At 40.0% G+C, this 19,004-nt stretch overlaps 2 non-coding genes across 2 annotated transcripts; one reads left to right on the forward strand and one right to left on the reverse strand.

Moving 5' to 3' along the window:
* Positions 1-5,625: 5,625 nt before the first annotated feature.
* LOC130977356 (small nucleolar RNA R71) lies at positions 5,626-5,729 on the forward strand. Its single transcript, XR_009085050.1, has one exon. It is a non-coding gene; the product is annotated as a small nucleolar RNA R71 (small nucleolar RNA).
* Positions 5,730-17,080: 11,351 nt separating this feature from the next.
* Positions 17,081-17,187, reverse strand: LOC130978390 (small nucleolar RNA R71). Its single transcript, XR_009086036.1, has one exon. It is a non-coding gene; the product is annotated as a small nucleolar RNA R71 (small nucleolar RNA).
* Between the last annotated feature and the right edge of the window lie 1,817 nt (positions 17,188-19,004).

Consider the following 19,004-nt stretch of genomic DNA (forward strand, 5'->3'; position numbering starts at 1 on the left):
ACGAAGACTCTGATCTCAAGGAATGGCTGGCTCGTTTGTCAGGCGAGCACTCGGTTGTCAGGCGATCAACCATGCATCGTGTATCAGGAATCCAAGAGATATTCACTAGAGCCTCGTATGCTTGTAGAACAAGAGTGGTTGTCAGTCACTTTGTTCATGAGTGAGAATGATGATGAGTGTCACGGATCATCACATTCATCAAGTTGAAGAACAAGTGATATCTTGGACAAAGAACAAGCGGAATTGAATAGAAGAACAATAGTAATTGCATTAATACTCGAGGTACAGCAGAGCTCCACACCTTAATCTATGGTGTGTAGAAACTCCACCGTTGAAAATACATAAGAACAAGGTCTAGGCATGGCCGTGAGGCCAGCCTCCCAGTGATCAAAAGATTCAAAGATCTCAAGATGATCTAAGAACTAAATGTCCAAAGATGAAAAATACAATAGTAAAAGGTCCTATATATAGAAAACTAGTAGCCTAGGGTGTACAGAGATGAGTAAATGACATAAAAATCCACTTCCGGGCCCACTTGGTGTGTGCTTGGGCTGAGCAATGAAGCATTTTCGTGTAGAGACTCTTCTTGGAGTTAAACGCCAGCTTTTATGCCAGTTTGGGCGTTTAACTCCCATTTAGGTGCCAGTTCCGGCGTTTAACGCTGGGAATTCTGAGGGTGACTTTGAACGCCGGTTTGGGCCATTAAAGCTTGGGCAAAGTATGGACTATCATATATTGCTGGAAAGCCCAGGATGTCTACTTTCCAACGCCGTTGAGAGCGCGCCAATTGGGCTTCTGTAGCTCCAGAAAATCTACTTCGAGTGCAGGGAGGTCAGAATCCAACAGCATCTGCAGTCCTTTTCAGTCTCTGGATCAGATTTTTGCTCAGGTCCCTCAATTTCAGCCAGAAAATACCTGAAATCACAGAAAAACACACAAACTCATAGTAAAGTCCAGAAAAGTGAATTTTAACTAAAAACTAATAAAAATATACTAAAAACTCAACTCAAACTACTAAAAATATACTAAAAACAATGCCAAAAAGCGTACAAATTATCCGCTCATCACAACACCAAACTTAAATTGTTGCTTGTCCCCAAGCAACTGAAAATCAAATAAGATAAAAAGAAGAGAATATGCAATGAATTCCAAAAACATCTGTGAAGATCAGTATTAATTAGATGAGCGGGGCTTTTAGCTTTTTGCCTCTGAATAGTTTTGGCATCTCACTCTATCCTCTGAAATTCAGAATGATTGGCTTCTTTAGGAACTCAGAATCCAGATAGTGTTATTGATTCTCCTAGTTAAGTATGATGATTCTTGAACACAGCTACTTATTGAGTCTTGGCTGTGGCCCAAAGCACTCTGTCTTCCAGTATTACCACCGGATACATACATGCCACAGACACATAATTGGGTGAACCTTTTCAGATTGTGACTCAGCTTTGCTAGAGTCCCCAATTAGAGGTGTCCAGGGTTCTTAAGCACACTCTTTTTCCCTTGGATCACAGCTTTATTTCTTTCTTTCTTTTTTTTTCGTTTTTTTTTTCTTTTTTTGTATTCACTGCTTTTTCTTGCTTCAAGAATCATTTTTATGATTTTTCAGATCCTCAGTAACATGTCTCCTTTTTCATCATTCTTTCAAGAGCCAACAACTTTAACATTCATGAACCACAAATTCAAAAGACATATGCACTGTTTAAGCATACATTCAGAAAACAAAAGTGTTGCCACCACATCAAAATAATTAATCTGTTATAAAATTCAAAATTCATGCAATTCTTCTCCTTTTTAATTAAGAACATTGTTAATTTAAGAAAGGTGATGGATTCATAGGACATTCATAACTTTAAGGCATAGACACTAAGACACTAATGATCATAAGACACAAACATGGATAAACATAAAGCATAAATTTTCGAAAAACCAAGAAAATAAAGAACAAGGAGATTAAAGAACGGGTCCACCTTAGTGATGGCGGCTTGTTCTTCCTCTTGAAGGTCTTATGGAGTGCTTGAGCTCCTCAATATCTCTTCCTTGTCTTTGTTGCTCCTCTCTCATGATTCTTTGATCTTCTCTAATTTCATGGAGGAGGATGGAATGTTCTTGGTGCTCCACCCTTAGTTGTCCCATGTTGGAACTCAATTCTCCTAGGGAGGTGTTTAGTTGCTCCCAATAGTCTTGTGGAGGAAAGTGCATCCCTTGAGGCATCTCAGGGATCTCATGATGAGAGGGGTCTCTTGTTTGCTCCATCCTTTTCTTAGTAATGGGCTTGTCCTCATCAATGGGGATGTCTCCTTCTATGTCCACTCCAACTGAATAACAGAGGTGACAAATGAGATGAGGAAAGGCTAACCTTGCCAAGGTAGAGGACTTGTCCGCCACCTTATAGAGTTCTTGAGCTATAACCTCATGAACTTCCACTTCTTCTCCAATCATGATGCTATGAATCATGATGGCCCGGTCTAGAGTAACTTCGGACCGGTTGCTAGTGGGAATGATTGAGCGTTGGATAAACTCCAACCATCCTCTAGCCACGGGTTTGAGGTCATGCCTTCTTAACTGAACCGGCTTCCCTCTTGAATCTCTCTTCCATTGGGCGCCCTCTTCACAAATGTCAGTGAGGACTTGGTCCAACCTTTGATCAAAGTTGACCCTTCTAGTGTAAGGATGTTCATCTCCTTGCATCATGGGCAAGTTGAATGCCAACCTTACATTTTCCGGACTAAAATCCAAGTATTTCCCCCGAACCATAGTAAGCCAATTCTTTGGATCCGGGTTCACACTTTGATCATGGTTCTTGGTGATCCATGCATTGGCATAGAACTCTTGAACCATTAAGATTCTGACTTGTTGAATGGGGTTGGTAAGAACTTCCCAACCTCTTCTTCGGATCTCATGTCGGATCTCCGGATATTCACTCTTTTTGAGTGAAAAAGGGACCTCGGGGATCACCTTCTTCAAGGCCACAACTTCATAGAAGTGGTCTTGATGCACCCTTGAGATGAATCTCTCCATCTCCCATGACTCGGAGGTGGAAGCTTTTGCCTTCCCTTTCCTCTTTCTAGAGGTTTCTCCGGCCTTGGATGCCATAAATGGTTATGGAAAAACAAAAAGCAATGCTTTTACCACACCAAACTTAAAAGGTTTGCTCGTCCTCGAGCAAAAGAAGAAAGAAGAGAGTAGAAGAAGAAGAAATGAGGAAGAAGGGAATGGCTTTGTGTTCGGCCAAAGAGGGGGAGAAGTGGTGTTTAGGTTGTGTGAAAATGAAGGGGTGAAGAAGGGTTTATATAGGAGTGAGGGGAGGGGTAGGGTTCGGCCATTATGGGTGGGTTTGGGAGGGAAAGTGGTTTGAATTTGAATGGTGAGGTAGGTGGGGTTTTATGAAGGATGGATGTGAGTGGTGAAGAGAAAGATGGGATTTGATAGGTGAATGGGTGAAGAAGAAGAGAGAGTGATGGGTTGGTGGGGATCCTGTGGGGTCCACAGATCCTGAGGTGTCAAGGAAAAGTCATCCCTGCACCAAATGGCAAGCAAAAACTCGTTTTGTGCCAAATCTGGCGTTAAACGCCGGGCTGGTGCCCATTTCTGGTGTTTAACGCCAGGTTCTTGCCCTTTCCTGGTGTTTAACGCCAGTCTGGTGCCCCTTTTTGGCGTTAAACGCCCAGAATGGTGCCAGACTGGGCGTTAAACGCCCAACTGCTAGCCTTACTGGCGTTTAAACGCCAGTAGGTTCTTCCTCCAGGGTGTGCTATTTTTCTTCCTGTTTTTCATTCTGTTTTTGCTTTTTCAATTGATTTTGTGACTTCTTATGATCATCAACCTACAAAAAAAATAAAATAACAAAAGAAAATAGATAAAATATAACATTGGGTTGCCTCCCAACAAGTTCTTCTTTAATGTCAGTAGCTTGACAGATGGCTCTCATGGAGCCTCATATTTTCTCAGAGCAATGTTGGAACCTCCCAACACCAAACTTAGAGTTTGAATGTGGGGGTTTCAACACCAAACTTAGAGTTTGGTTGTGGCCTCCCAACACCAAACTTAGAGTTTGACTGTGGGGGCTCTGCTTGACTCTGATTTGAGAGAAGCTCTTCATGCTTCCTCTCCATGGTGACAGAGGGGTATCCTTGAGCCTTAAACACAAAGGATTCTTCATTCACTTGAATGATCAATTCACCTCTGTCCACATCAATCACAGCCTTAGCTGTGGCTAGGAAGGGTCTGCCAAGGATGATGGATTCATCCATGCACTTTCCAGTCTCTAGGACTATGAAATCAGCAGGGATGTAATGGTCTTCAATCTTCACCAAAACATCCTCTACAAGTCCATAAGCTTGTTTTCTTGAATTGTCTGCCATCTCTAGTGAGATTCTTGCAGCTTGCACCTCAAAGATCCCTAGCTTCTCCATTACAGAGAGAGGCATGAGGTTTACACTTGACCCTAAGTCACACAGAGCCTTCTTGAAGGTCATGGTGCCTATGGTACAAGGTATGGAAAACTTCCCAGGATCTTGTCTCTTTTGAGGTAATTTCTGCCTAGACAAGTCATCCAGTTCTTTGGTGAGCAAAGGAGGTTCATCCTCCCAAGTCTCATTTCCAAATAACTTGTCATTTAGCTTCATGATTGCTCCAAGGTATTTAGCAACTTGCTCTTTAGTGACATACTCATCCTCTTCAGAGGAAGAATACTCATCAGAGCTCATGAAAGGCAGAAGTAAGTCCAATGGAATCTCTATGGTCTCATTTTGAGCCTCAGATTCCCATGGTTCCTCATTAGGGAACTCATTGGAGGTCAGTGCACGCCCATTGAGGTCTTCCTCAGTGGTGTTCACTTCCTCTCCCTCCTCTCCAAATTCGGCCATGTTGATGGCCTTGCACTCTCCTTTTGGATTTTCTTCTGTATTGCTTGGAAGAGTACTAGGAGGGAGTTCAGTAACTTTCTTGCTCAGCTGTCCCACTTGTGCTTCCAAATTCCTAATGGAGGACCTTGTTTCAATCATGAAACTTTGAGTGGTTTTGATTAGATCAGAGACCATGGTTGCTAAGTCAGAGGTGTTCTGCTTAGAACTCTCTGTCTGTTGCTGAGAAGATGATGGAAAAGGCTTGCCATTGCTAAACCTGTTTCTTCCACCATTATTGTTGAAACCTTGTTGAGGTCTCTCTTGATTCTTCCATGAGAAATTTGGCTGATTTCTCCATGAAGAATTATAGGTGTTTCCATAGGGTTCTCCTAGGTAATTCACCTCTTCCATTGAAGGGTTCTCAGGATCATAAGCTTCTTCCTCAGATGAAGCATCCTTAGTACTGCTTGGTGCATTTTGCATTCCAGACAGACTTTGAGAAATCAAATTGACTTGTTGAGTCAATATCTTATTCTGAGCCAGAATGGCATTCAGAGTATCAATCTCAAGAACGCCTTTCTTCCGACTTGTCCCATTGTTCACAGGATTCCTTTCAGAAGTGTACATGAATTGGTTATTTGCAACCATTTCAATTAGCTCTTGAGCCTCTGTAGGCGTCTTCTTCAGATGAAGAGACCCTCCAGCAGAGCTATCCAAAGACATCTTGGATAGTTCAGAGAGACCATCATAGAAAATACCTATGATGCTCCATTCAGAAAGCATGTCAGATGGACATTTTCTGATTAATTGTTTGTATCTTTCCCAAGCTTCATAGAGGGATTCTCCATCCTTCTGTCTGAAGGTTTGGACTTCCACTCTAAGCTTACTCAATTTTTGAGGTGGAAAGAACTTTGCCAAGAAGCCATTGACTAGCTTTTCCCATGAGTCCAGGCTTTCTTTAGGTTGTGAGTCCAACCATGTCCTAGCTCTGTCTCTTACAGCAAAAGGGAATAGCATAAGTCTGTAGACCTCAGGGTCAACCCCATTAGTCTTGACAGTGTCACAGATTTGCAAGAATTCAGCTAAGAACTGATGAGGATCTTCCAATGGAAGTCCATGGAACTTGCAATTCTGTTGCATTAGAGAAACTAATTGAGGCTTAAGCTCAAAGTTGTTTGCTCCAATGGCAGGGATAGAGATGCTTCTCCCATAGAAATCGGGAGTAGGTGCAGTAAAGTCACCCAGCACCTTCCTTGCATTGTTGTTGTTTTCGGCTGCCATGTGTTCTTCTTCTTTGAAGAATTCGGTCAGGTCCTCTACAGAGAATTGTGCTTTAGCTTCTCTTAGCTTTCGCTTCAAGGTTCTTTCAGGTTCAGGGTCAGCTTCAACAAGAATGCTTTTGTCTTTGTTCCTGCTCATGTGAAAGAGAAGAGAACAAGAAAATATGGAATCCTCTATGTCACAGTATAGAGATTCCTTGAGGTGTCAGAGGAACAGAAAAATAGAAAGAAGAGGTAGAAGAATTCAAACTTAATTAGATAGAGTTCGAATTGTGCATTGAGAAGGAGTGATACTCCATAAATAGAAGGATGTGGGAAGAGAGGAAGAAATTTTCGAAAATCAAGTGAAATATTTTGAAAACATTTTTAAAAAAAATTAATTTTCGAAAATCAAGAGTGAGAAAGAGATCAAGTAATTTTTGAAAAAGATTTTTGAAATTAGAAATCAAAAAGATATGATTTGAAAACTATTTTGAAAAAGATGTGATTAAAGAGATATGATTGAAAAGTTATGGTTTTAAAAAGATATGATTGAAAAGATATGATTTTGAAAACAATTTAAAAAGATTTGATTTTAAAAATTAATGACTTGCCTAACAAGAAAAGATATGATTCAAACATTAAACCTTTCTCAACAGAAAAGGCAACATACTTAAAATGTTCAATCAAATCATTAATTGTTAGTAAGTATCTTTGAAAAAGGAAAGAAATTGATTTTGAAAACATTTGATTGAAAAGATATGATTTGAAAAAGATTTGATTTTGAAAAACTTTGAAAACTTGAAAAAAATTGATTTTGAAAACAATATCCTCCCCTTGTGCCATCCTGGCGTTAAACGCCCAGAATGGTGCACATTCTGGCGTTTAACGCCCAATGCACTACCTTTTTGGGCGTTAAACGCCCAACCAGGCACCCTGGCTGGCGTTTAAACGCCAGTCTGTCCTTCTTCACTGGGCGTTTTGAACGCCCAGCTTTTTCTGTGTAATTCCTCTGCTGCATGTTCTGAATCTTCAGTTCCCTGTACTATTGACTTGAAAATAGAACCAATATCAATTAAACAATGCATGCAAGACTCCAAACTTAAATTTAGACACTAGACTCACACAAGAAACATAAAATATTTTTTTGGTTTTTATGATTTTTATAATTTTTTTGTGCTTTTTCGAAAATTATATGAAAATAGAAAATAAAGGTTTCAGAATTCTCAATTTGGATTCCAGGAATCATTGCAATGTTAGTCTAAGACTCCGGTCCAGGAATTAGACATGGCTTCACAGCCAGCCAAGCTTTCAAAGAAAGCTTCGGTCCAAAACACTAGACATGGCCAATGGCCAGCCAAGCCTTAGCAGATCATTGCTCCAATAGCAAGATTGATAGAAATCAACAAGCTCTTGTGATGATAGGTTGAAACCTCGGTCCAATAAGATTAGACATGGCTTCTCAGCCAGCCAGACTTCAACAGATCATCATGAAACACTAGAATTTATTCTCAAGAACTCTGAAGAAAAATACCTAATCTAAGCAACAAGATGAACCGTCAGTTGTCCATAGTCAAAACAATCCCCGGCAACGGCGCCAAAAACTTGGTGTTGTTGCCGGATCAAAACATGGCACTGTTATTGCAGGGAACAAATGCGAAACTGTAGTTAGGACATTTAATTCCCCGGCAACGGCGCCAAAAACTTGGTGCGCGAAATTGTGATCACTACACAACTTTGCACAACTAACCAGCAAGTGCACTGGGTCGTCCAAGTAATACCTTACGTGAGTAAGGGTCGATCCCACGGAGATTGTTGGTATGAAGCAAGCTATGGTCACCTTGTAAATCTCAGTCAGGCAGACTCAAATGGGTATAGATGATGAATAAAACATAAAGATAAAGATAGAGATACTTATGTATATCATTGGTGAGAGCTTCAGATAAGCGTATGAAGATGCTTTCCCTTCCGTCTCTCTGCTTTCCTAATGTCTTCATCCAATCCTTTCTTACTCCTTTCCATGGCAAGCTTATGCAAGGGTTTCACCGTTGTCAATGGCTACCTCCCATCCTCTCAGTGGAAATGTTCAACGCACCCTATCACGGCACGGCTAACCAGCTGTCGGTTCTCGATCGGGCCGGAATAGAATCCAGTGATTCTTTTGCGTCTGTCACTAACGCCTCGCCTTCAGGAGTTTGAAGCACGTCACAGTCATTCAATTATTGAATCCTACTCAGAATACCAAAGACAAGGTTAGACCTTCCGGATTCTCTTGAATGCCGCCATCAGTTCTTGCCTATACCACGAAGACTCTGATCTCACGGAATGGCTGGCTCGTTTGTCAGGCGAGCACTCGGTTGTCAGGCGATCAACCATGCATCGTGTATTAGGAATCCAAGAGATATTCACTAGAGCCTCGTATGCTTGTAGAACAAGAGTGGTTGTCAGTCACTTTGTTCATGAGTGAGAATGATGATGAGTGTCACGGATCATCACATTCATCAAGTTGAAGAACAAGTGATATCTTGGACAAAGAACAAGCGGAATTGAATAGAAGAACAATAGTAATTGCATTAATACTCGAGGTACAGCAGAGCTCCACACCTTAATCGATGGTGTGTAGAAACTCCACCGTTGAAAATACATAAGAACAAGGTCTAGGCATGGCCGTGAGGCCAGCCTCCCAGTGATCAAAAGATTCAAAGATCTCAAGATGATCTAAGAACTAAATGTCCAAAGATGAAAAATACAATAGTAAAAGGTCCTATATATAGAAAACTAGTAGCCTAGGGTGTACAGAGATGAGTAAATGACATAAAAATCCACTTCCGGGCCCACTTGGTGTGCGCTTGGGCTGAGCAATGAAGCATTTTCGTGTAGAGACTCTTCTTGGAGTTAAACGCCAGCTTTTATGCCAGTTTGGGCGTTTAACTCCCATTTAGGTGCCAGTTCCGGCGTTTAACGCTGGGAATTCTGAGGGTGACTTTGAACGCCGGTTTGGGCCATCAAATCTTGGGAAAAGTATGGACTATCATATATTGCTTTAAAGCCCAGGATGTCTACTTTCCAACGCCGTTGAGAGCGTGCCAATTGGGCTTCTGTAGCTCCAGAAAATCCACTTTGAGTGCAGGGAGGTCAGAATCCAACAGCATCTGCAGTCCTTTTCAGTCTCTGGATCAGATTTTTGCTCAGGTCCCTCAATTTCAGCCAGAAAATACCTGAAATCACAGAAAAACACAAAAACTCTTATTAAAGTCCAGAAAAGTGAATTTTAACTAAAAACTAATAAAAATATACTAAAAACTCAACTCAAACTACTAAAAACATACTAAAAACAATGCCAAAAAGCGTACAAATTATCCGCTCATCACTTGCTTCAAGCCGGCAATCTCTGTGGGATCGACCCTTACTCATGTAAGGTATTACTTGGACGACCCAGTGCACTTGCTGGTTAGTTGTACGAGTTGTGAAAAGTGTGATTTACAATTTCGTGCACCAAGCAATTATGAAGCTAAATGCCAAATTATTTGGTATTGAGACTTGGGAGGATGAACCTCCATTGCTCATCAATGAACTAAGTGCATTGGTTCAGCTGAAACTACCTCAAAAGAAAGAGGATCCCGGAAGGTTCTTGATACCTTGCACCATAGGCACCATGACCTTTGAAAAGGCTCTGTGTGACTTAGGATCAAGTATCAACCTCATGCCACTCTCTGTAATGGAGAAACTAGTGATCTTTGTGGTACAAGCTGCAAGAATCTCACTAGAGATGGCAAACAAATCAAAGAAACAGGCTTATGGACTTGTAGAAGATGTCTTGGTAAAGGTTGAAGGCCTTTACATCCCTGCTGATTTCATAATCCTAGACACTAGGAAGGATGAGGATGAATCCATCATCCTTGGAAGACCCTTCCTAGCCACAGTAAAGGTTGTGATTGATGTGGACAGAGAAGAGCTAGTCTGTCAAGTGAATGAGGACTACCTTGTGTTTAAGGCACAAGGATCTTCTTCTGTAAACATGGGGAAGAAGCATGAAAAGCTTAATTCAATTCTCTCCATGCAGAGTCAAGCAAAGTCCCCACATTTAAACTCTAAGTTTGGTGTTGGGAGGCCACAATCATGCTCTGAACATCTGTGAAGCTCTGTAAGAGCTTCCTGTCAAACTATTGACATTAAAGAAGCACTTATTTGGAGGCAACCCAATTTTATTTATCTATATTAATTACTCTTTTATTTTGTTTTCCATTGTTATTTTATGTTTTCTTTAGGATGATGATCATGTGGAGTCACAAAAACAACTGCAAAAATTAAAGTAAAATAAAAAACAGCATCAAAAATAGAACACCTTGGATGAAGAGCTTACTGGCATTTAAATGCCAGTAAGGATACCAAAATGGGCGTTTAACATCCAGCCTGCCGTTTAAACGCCAGTAAAGGTATAAAAATGGGCATTTAAACGCCCAGTCTGGCACCTTTCTGGGTGTTTGAACGCCAGAAAAGGGCAGCAGACTGGCATTTAAATGCCAGAAAAGGGCATCATCCCGACATTTAACCGCCAGGATTAGCACTCAGAGGGCGTTTACACGCCAGAATGGTGCACGGATGAAAAATCCTTGACACCTCAGGATCTATGGACCCCACAGGATCCCCACCTATCCCACCTCACTCTCTCTCCTCTTCACACTTCTCCATAACACTCTACCCAAAACACCACTCACATCCATTCCCTAATTCCCATAAACCCATTATACAACCCACCTACCCCCACCCACTCAAATTCAAATAATTTCCCTCCCAAACCCACCCATTCTCACACGAACCAACTCCCTCTCTTACCCTATAAATACCCCTCCTTACTCCTTCATTTTCACACATCACATACACTCAAAACCACCCTTGGCCGAACCCTCTCAAGCCTCCATCTCCCACTTTTCTTCTTCTTCTACTCTCTTTATTCTTTTCTTGCTCGAGGACGAGCAAATCTCTTAAGTTTGGTGTGGAAAAAGCCTTGCTTTTTAATTTTCCATAACCATTAATGGCACATAAGACCGGAGAAACCTCAAGGAAGAGGAAAAGGAAGGCAATTCTTTCACCTCCGAGTCATGGGAGATGGAGAGATTCATCTCAAAGGTTCATCAAGACCATTTCTATGAAGTTGTGGCCAAGAAGAAGGTGATCCCCGAGGTCCCCTTCAAGCTCAAAAGGAGCGAATATCTGGAGATCCGACATGAGATTAGGAGAAGAGGATGGGAAGCTATAACCAATCCCATTCAACAAGTCAAAATCTTAATGGTTCAAGAGTTCTATACTAATACATGGATCACTAAGAACCATGATCTAAGTATAAACCCGAACCCAAAGAATTGGCTCACAATGGTTCGGGGGAAATACTTAGATTTCAGTCTGAAAAATGTGAGGTTGGCGTTCAACTTGCCAATGATGCAAGGAGATCTTCATCCTTTCACAAGAAAGGTCAACTTTGATTAAAGGATGGACCAAGTCCTCATGGACATCTGTATGGAAGGAGCCCAATGGAAGAGAGAATCCAAAGGCAAGCCGGTTCAACTAAGAAGGCTTGACCTTAAGCCTGTGGCTAGAGGATGGTTGGAGTTCATCCAACGCTCTATCATTCCTACTAGCAACCGATCCGAAGTAACTGTGGATCGAGCTATCATGATCCATAGCATCATGATTGGAGAGGAAGTGGAAGTTCATGAGATCATACCTCTAGAACTATACAAGGTTGCTGACAAACCTTCCACTGTAGCAAGGTTAGCCTTCCCTCATCTCATCTGTCACCTATGCAGTTTAGCTGGAATTGTCATAGAAAAAGACATCCTCATTGAAGAGGACAATCCCATCACTAAAAAGAGGATGGAGCAAACAAGAGAGCCCACTCATGGACCTCAACAAATGCATGAGGAAGTCCCTCATCAAGAAATCCCTGAGATACCTCAAGGGATGCATTTTCCTTCACACAACTATTGGGAACAACTCAACACTTCTCTAGGAGATTTGAGTTCCAATATGGAGCAACTAAGGATGGAGCACTAAGAGCATTCCATCATCCTCCATGAAATTAGAGAGGACTAAAGAGCCATGATGGAAGAGCAATAAAGGCAAGGAAAAGACATTGAGGAGCTCAAGCACTCCATAAGATCTTCAAGAGGAAGAACTAGCCGCCATCACTAAGGTGGACCCGTTCTTTAATTTCCTTGTTCTTATTTTTTTGTTTTTTTATTTTTATGCTTTATATTTGACTATGTTTTAGCTTCATTACATGATCATTAGTGTCTAGTGTCTATGCTTTGAAGCTATGAATGTCCCATAAATCCTTCACTTTTCTTAAAAGAAAAATGTTCCTAATTACAAAAGAACAAGAAGTACATGGATTTTGACTTTTATCTTGAAATTAGTCTAATTATTTTGATGTGGTGGCAATACTTTTTGTTTTCTGAATGAATGCTTGAACAGTGCATATTTTTTATAGTGAAGTTTATGAATGTTAAAATTGTTGGCTCTTGAAAGAATGATGAACAAAGAGAAATGTTATTGATAATCTGAAAAATCATAAAATTGATTCTTGAAGCAAGAAAAAGCAGTGAAAAACACAAGCTTGCAAAAAAAAAAAAGAAGAAGAAGAAAAAGGCAAGCATAAAAAGCCAATAGCTCTTTAAACAAAAAGGCAAGAGCAAAAAGCCAATAACCCTTTAAACTAAAAGGCAGGGTAAAAAGGATCCAAGGCTTTGAGCATTAATGGATAGGAGGGCCTAAGGGAATAAAATCCTGGCTTAAGCGGCTAAATCAAGCTGTCCCTAACCATGTACTTGTGTCATGAAGGTCCAAGTGAAAAGCTTGAGACTGAGTGGTTAAAGTCGTGATTCAAAGCAAAAAGAGTGTGCTTAAGAACTCTGGACACCTCTAACTGGGGACTTTAGCAAAGTTGAGTCACAGTCTGAAAAGGTTCACCCAGTTATGTGTCTGTGGCATTTATGTATCTGGTGGTAATACTGGAAAACAAAGTGCTTAAGGCCACGGCCAAGACTAATAAAGTAGCTATGTTCAAGAATCAACATACTGAACTAGGAGAATCAATAACACTATCTAAATTCTGAGTTCCTAATAGATGCCAATCATTCTGAACTTCAAAGGATAAAGTGAGATGCCAAAACTGTTCAGAGACAAAAAGCTACTAGCCCCGCTCATCTAATTGGTACTAAGTTTCATTGATATTTTGAGATTTATTGTATATTCTCTTCTTTTTATCCTACTTTGTTTTTAGTTGTTTGGGGACAAGCAACAATTTAAGTTTGGTGTTGTGATGAGTAGATAATTTATATGCTTTTTGGCATTATTTTTACATAGTTTTTAATATATTTTAGTTATTTTTTAGTATATTTTTATTAGTTTTTATGCAAAAATCACATTTCTGGACTTTATTATGAGTTTGTGTATTTTTCTATGATTTCAGGTATTTTCTGGCTGGACTTGAGGGACCTGAGCAAAAATCTAATTCAGAGACTGAGAAAGGACTGAAGATGCTGTTGGATTCTGACCTCCCTGCACTCGAAGTAGATTTTTTGGAGCTACAGAAGCCCAATTGTCGCGCTTTTAATTGCGTTGGAAATTAGACATCTTGGGCTTTTCAGAAATGTATAATAGTCCATATTTTTCCTGAGATTTGATGGCCCAAATTGGCGTCCAAACGCTGGTCAGAGACCCTTTTCTGGCGTAAAACGCCAGAACTAGCACCAAAGCTGGAGTTAACCGCCCAAACTGGCACCAAAACTGGAGTTTAAACTCCAAGAAGAGCCTATGCACGTGAAAGCTTCAATGCTCAGCCCAAACACACACCAAGTGGGCCCTGGAAGTGGATTTCTGCACTACCCACACTTAGTTACCCATTTTCTTTAAACCTAGTTTACTAGTTTAGTATAAATAACACTTTTTACTATTGTATTCATATCTTTAGATCATTTTTGAGACTACCTTTGGATCACTTTTGATCTTTTGATCACGTTTGGAGGCTGGCCATTCGGCCATGCCTGGACTTTTATCACTTATGTATTTTCAACGGTGGAGTTTCTACACCTCATAGATTAAGGTATGGAGCTCTACTGTTCCTCATGAATTAATGCAAAGTAATATTGTTCTTCTATTCAATTCAAGCTTATTCTTATTCTAAGATATTCGTTCGCGCTTCAACCTAATAAATGTGATGATCCGTGACACTCATCATCATTCTCCCTTATGAACGCGTGCCTGACAACCACTTCCGTTCTACATGCAATAGCTTGAGTGTGTATCTCTTGGCCTTCTGGTTCACGAGGCATGGTTGCCTCTCCTGACAACAGAGTCTTCCATTCGGTGAGATCAAAGTCTTCGTGGTATAAGCTAGAATCAATTGGCAACATTCTTGAGATCCAGAAAGTCTAAACCTTGTCTGTGGTATTCTGAGTAGGATCTGGGATGGGATGACTGTGACGGGCTTCAAACTCGTGACTGTTGGGTGCAGTGACAGTGTGCAAAAGGATCAATGGATCTTATTTCGACACGATCGAGAACCGACAGCTGATTAGCTTATGCGTGAGCATCTTCTCTATCTTTTCCTAGTGAATTTGCACTTAAATTGTTGAGTTTAATTAAGAATTAATTATATTTTAGCCACCATGGATGCTATTTTGAGTTTTGTGCAATTTTATTTATTTCAGGTAGCATTCGGCAGAATTTGATGGAGTTTCTGCAGCACAAGAATCAAAGGAGATGGCTGCGAGGAGCGACGCGCACGCGTGCCTGACGCGTACGCGTGATCTGGAAGTATCCATGGCGATGCATACGCGTGACTGATGCGTACACGTGATTTGAAGATTTGCTCAGCGACGCGGTCGCGTGACCAACGCGTCCGCGTGACTTGCGAAGAAGACCAGCGACGCGTACATGTGACTGACGCGTACGCGTGACGTGTGCAATCTGTAGAATTTACAGAAATTGCTGGCGTGGATTTTTGGGCCGCATTCAAATGGTCCCCACCCATCAGCTGAAGACTTGTTAATTAATTCAAATTTAAATTCAAATCTAAATTTTTAGGAAAAGATATTATTTTTAATTTTAGATAATTAGATTTTAAACTAATTAGGATTAGTTATAAATAGGAACTCTGTACATTTAGACAGGTACACATATTGTTACCAGAACCCTTATTTTTTTTCTTCTCTGAAGCATGAACAACTAATCCTCCATTGTTAAGGTAAGGAGCTCTGTCTACTTTCATGGATTGATTCGTTTGATCTTTTTAATTTAATTCATGTCTTGATTTATATTTCAATAATTGTTTTCGTTCTTTATTTTATGAATATGGGTGGAACGGAAGTATGACCCATGTTCTAATTGAGTTCTTGTAAAACTTGGAAAAGCTCTTTACTTGAACAACATCTTGAAAACATATTATACTGAATTTTTAATTGTTTGTATTTAATGGGATACGTGACATATAATCCCCTTATTTGTGGATAATTAGGATTATTTTGGCATATAAACTATAAATTGATCATCACCCTCTAATTGGAATTAATTGACCATGGAATTGGCAATTAATGAATTTTAGAGGAGACTAGGAAGGTCTAAGGAATTAGGGTCTAGTCACATATAGTTTGCCATGAATTAAATTTTGCATGATTAAATTAATTATTAATAAACGTTAATCCGGAAAATAGATAACTCTGAAACCTTAATTGCTTTCTCAATACTTTATTCTCAACTTATTTATCTGCCTGTCTTTAATATTCTTAAAGTACTGTTTAATGCTCTTTAAATATCTCAAAACTATTTTCTGCTTGCCTAACTAAGCTTATCACTCAATAACTGTTGCTTAATCCATCAATCCTCGTGGGATCGACCCTTACTCACGTAAGGTATTACTTGGTACGACCCGGTGCACTTGCCGGTTAGTAAGTGTGGGTTATAAATACCACATCAAATTTTTGGCGCCGTTGCCGGGGATTGATAGTGATTAACAACTATTAGTTGTTTGATTGCTTAGATTAGGCATTTTATTTTTAATTTTATTAAAAATATATTTTTAAAAAAAATTTCGAAAAAAATAAAAAAATTATTTTTTTCTCTTATTTTACGTGAACCCCCTCCCCCTGTTTCGTTTTAATTTTTTTTCTTTTATTACTTGATTTTCGAAAAAAAATATTTTTTAATTAAATTTTAAATTTTCAAAAAAAATTTCAAAAAAATAAATTTTTAAATAAATAAATAGCACTAATATCTTTCTTAATTTTTGAAATTAAGTTTGGTGTTACCTGGTTATTTGTTCTATTTATTTATTTATTTATTTAGTATTATTTTTATTTTTTTACATAGATTACCTCACTGGGAATTCTCTGCACTCTGACGTAGAGATTCCCATTCTTTCTAGTTTTCTGGTTGTTTATGCGCAGGAACAGAGACAAAGAACATCTCTTAGACTTTGGTCCTGAACCTGAAAGAACTTTCAGGCGGCATTTACAACAAGCAAGACTTTAAAAGGCTGCAGAATCCACTATGAATCCAAATAATACTGATAAGGCCAATGTGGCAAACCCGAATGGGGATGAACAACAAAGGAGAGTACTTGGTTCTTTCTCTGCTCCTACAGCAGATCTGTATGGAAAGAGCATTGTGGTACCTCCTATAGCTGCAAACAACTTTGAGTTAAAGCCACAACTGGTCACCCTGGTACAACAAAACTGCCAGTATCACGGTCTTCCCCACGAAGACCCAAATCAATTTATTTCTAGTTTTCTGTAAATTTGTGATACTGTGAAGACAAATGGAGTAAACCCAGATGTGTACAAACTCATGCTCTTCCCATTTGCTCTGAGGGATGGAGCAAAGCTATGGCTAGATTCCCAACCCAAGGAGAGTCTGGACACTTGGAACAAGGTCGTTACTGAGTTTCTCACTAAATTTTTCCCACCAAAGAAACTGACTAAGCTTAGGGTGGAGGTTCAGACCTTCAGACAGAAGGATGGTGAAACTCTGTATGAAGCTTGGGAGAGATACAAGCTACTGATTAGGCAATGCCCTCCAGATATATTCTCCAAATGGACTTAACTTGATATCTTTTATGAAGGCTTGGGTGAAATATCCAAGATGTGCTTAGACAATTCTGCAGGAGGTTCATTGCACAAGAAGAAGACACCGGAGGAGACTATTGAGCTGATTGAATTGGTTGCAAGTAACCAATATTTATACTTCACTAACAGGACCCCTGTGAATTCTGAAACCCCTTAGAAGAGAGGCGTGTTGGAAGTAGATGTTGTTAATGCTCTTCTTGATCAGAATAAGCTAATGTCTCAGCAAATAAATCTACTTACTCAACAGATGGGTGGCATGCAAGTCTCAACTATCAACACCCAAAATCCACCACAGGAAGTCTCCTATGACATGGTAGGTAATTTTGTGCAAAATGATAATTATGATTATGCTCAGCCTTCTTTTGAACAGGTGAATTACATGGGGAGTGGTCCTAGGAATCCCAACAATGATCCATATTCTAAGACATACAACCAGGGATGGAGGAATCACCCAAATTTTGGATGGAGGGATCAACCTCAGAGACCTCAGAACTTCAACAATAATTATCAGAGCAGTTTTCAACAGAACAATGATCTGGAAGCAATATTGATAGGTTTTAGACAAGAAACCCAAGCATCCATCAAGAACCTGGAAATTCAAATGGGTCAAATAGCCACTAGAGTTAATGAAATTGATCAGAGGACCACTAATAGCCTTCCTAGTAACACAATTCCAAATCCAAGGGAGGAATGCAAGGCTATCTCCATGATAAGTGGACAAGTGGCAAGTACAGAAGCACAAGTTATGCAGGAAACCAGAGCCTCCATTAGAAATTTAGAGGTGCTAGTGGGCCAACTGAGCAAGCAAATACTTGAGAGGTCTGCAAGTACATTTCAAGGTGATACAGTGGTGAACCCAGGAGAAGATTGCAAGGTTATTCAATTGAGAAGTGGTAAAGTAGCTAGCTCTAAGACCAAGGCCAATGAAGAGTTAGTTGAAAAGGAAGCTCTAGAGGAGAAGAAGGGAGAATTGGAGCACGTCCCTCCAAAGCGTGCGGACAACCCATTCCCAGATTCTCTTGACTCTTATCCTATTTTGCCAAAGGCTCCTGAGTACAAGCCTAAAATGCCATATCCTCAGAGACTTCAAAAAGAGACCAAGGACAAGTAGTTTTCAAAGTTCTTGGAAATCTTCAGAAAGTTACAAATCAATATTCCTTTTGCTGAGGTTTTAGAGCAAATACCTATCTACGTCAAGTTCATGAAGGAGCTGTTGTCAAAGAAAAAGCGTTTAAAGAGAGATGAGACAGTAGTCCTAACTAAGGAATGTAGTGCTGTCATTCAGAATAACTTGCCAAGGAAGATGCCAGATCCAGGGAGCTTTCAAATTCCATGCACCATTGGGAGCACTACCTTTGAGAAAGCACTATGTGATCTGGGGACAAGCATAAATCTAATGCCCTTATTTGTGATGAAGAAGCTGCAAATCCAAGAGGCACAACCTACAAAGATAGCATTGCAGATGGCAGATAAATCTATGAAGCCTGCATATGGATTAGTGGAGAATATCCTAGTCAAAGTGGGTAAATTCTTCCTCCCAGCAGACTTTGTGATTCTTGACACAGGGGAGGATGAGAATGCCTCTATAATTCTAGGAAGACCATTCTTAGCCACTGGAAGAGCTCTGATTGATGTAGAAGTGGGCGAATTAGTGCTTAGAGTGCATAATGAGCAACGGGTCTTTCATGTCTTCAAAGATATACATCCAACAGGTGAAGAAGAGAGGTGCATGTAGGCTGAGCTTATTGATCCAACCCTTCAAAAACCTCCTGATGATA

This window comes from Arachis stenosperma, chromosome 4 (assembly GCF_014773155.1).
Source record: "Arachis stenosperma cultivar V10309 chromosome 4, arast.V10309.gnm1.PFL2, whole genome shotgun sequence".
In the NCBI taxonomy this organism is placed as follows: domain Eukaryota; kingdom Viridiplantae; phylum Streptophyta; class Magnoliopsida; order Fabales; family Fabaceae; genus Arachis; species Arachis stenosperma.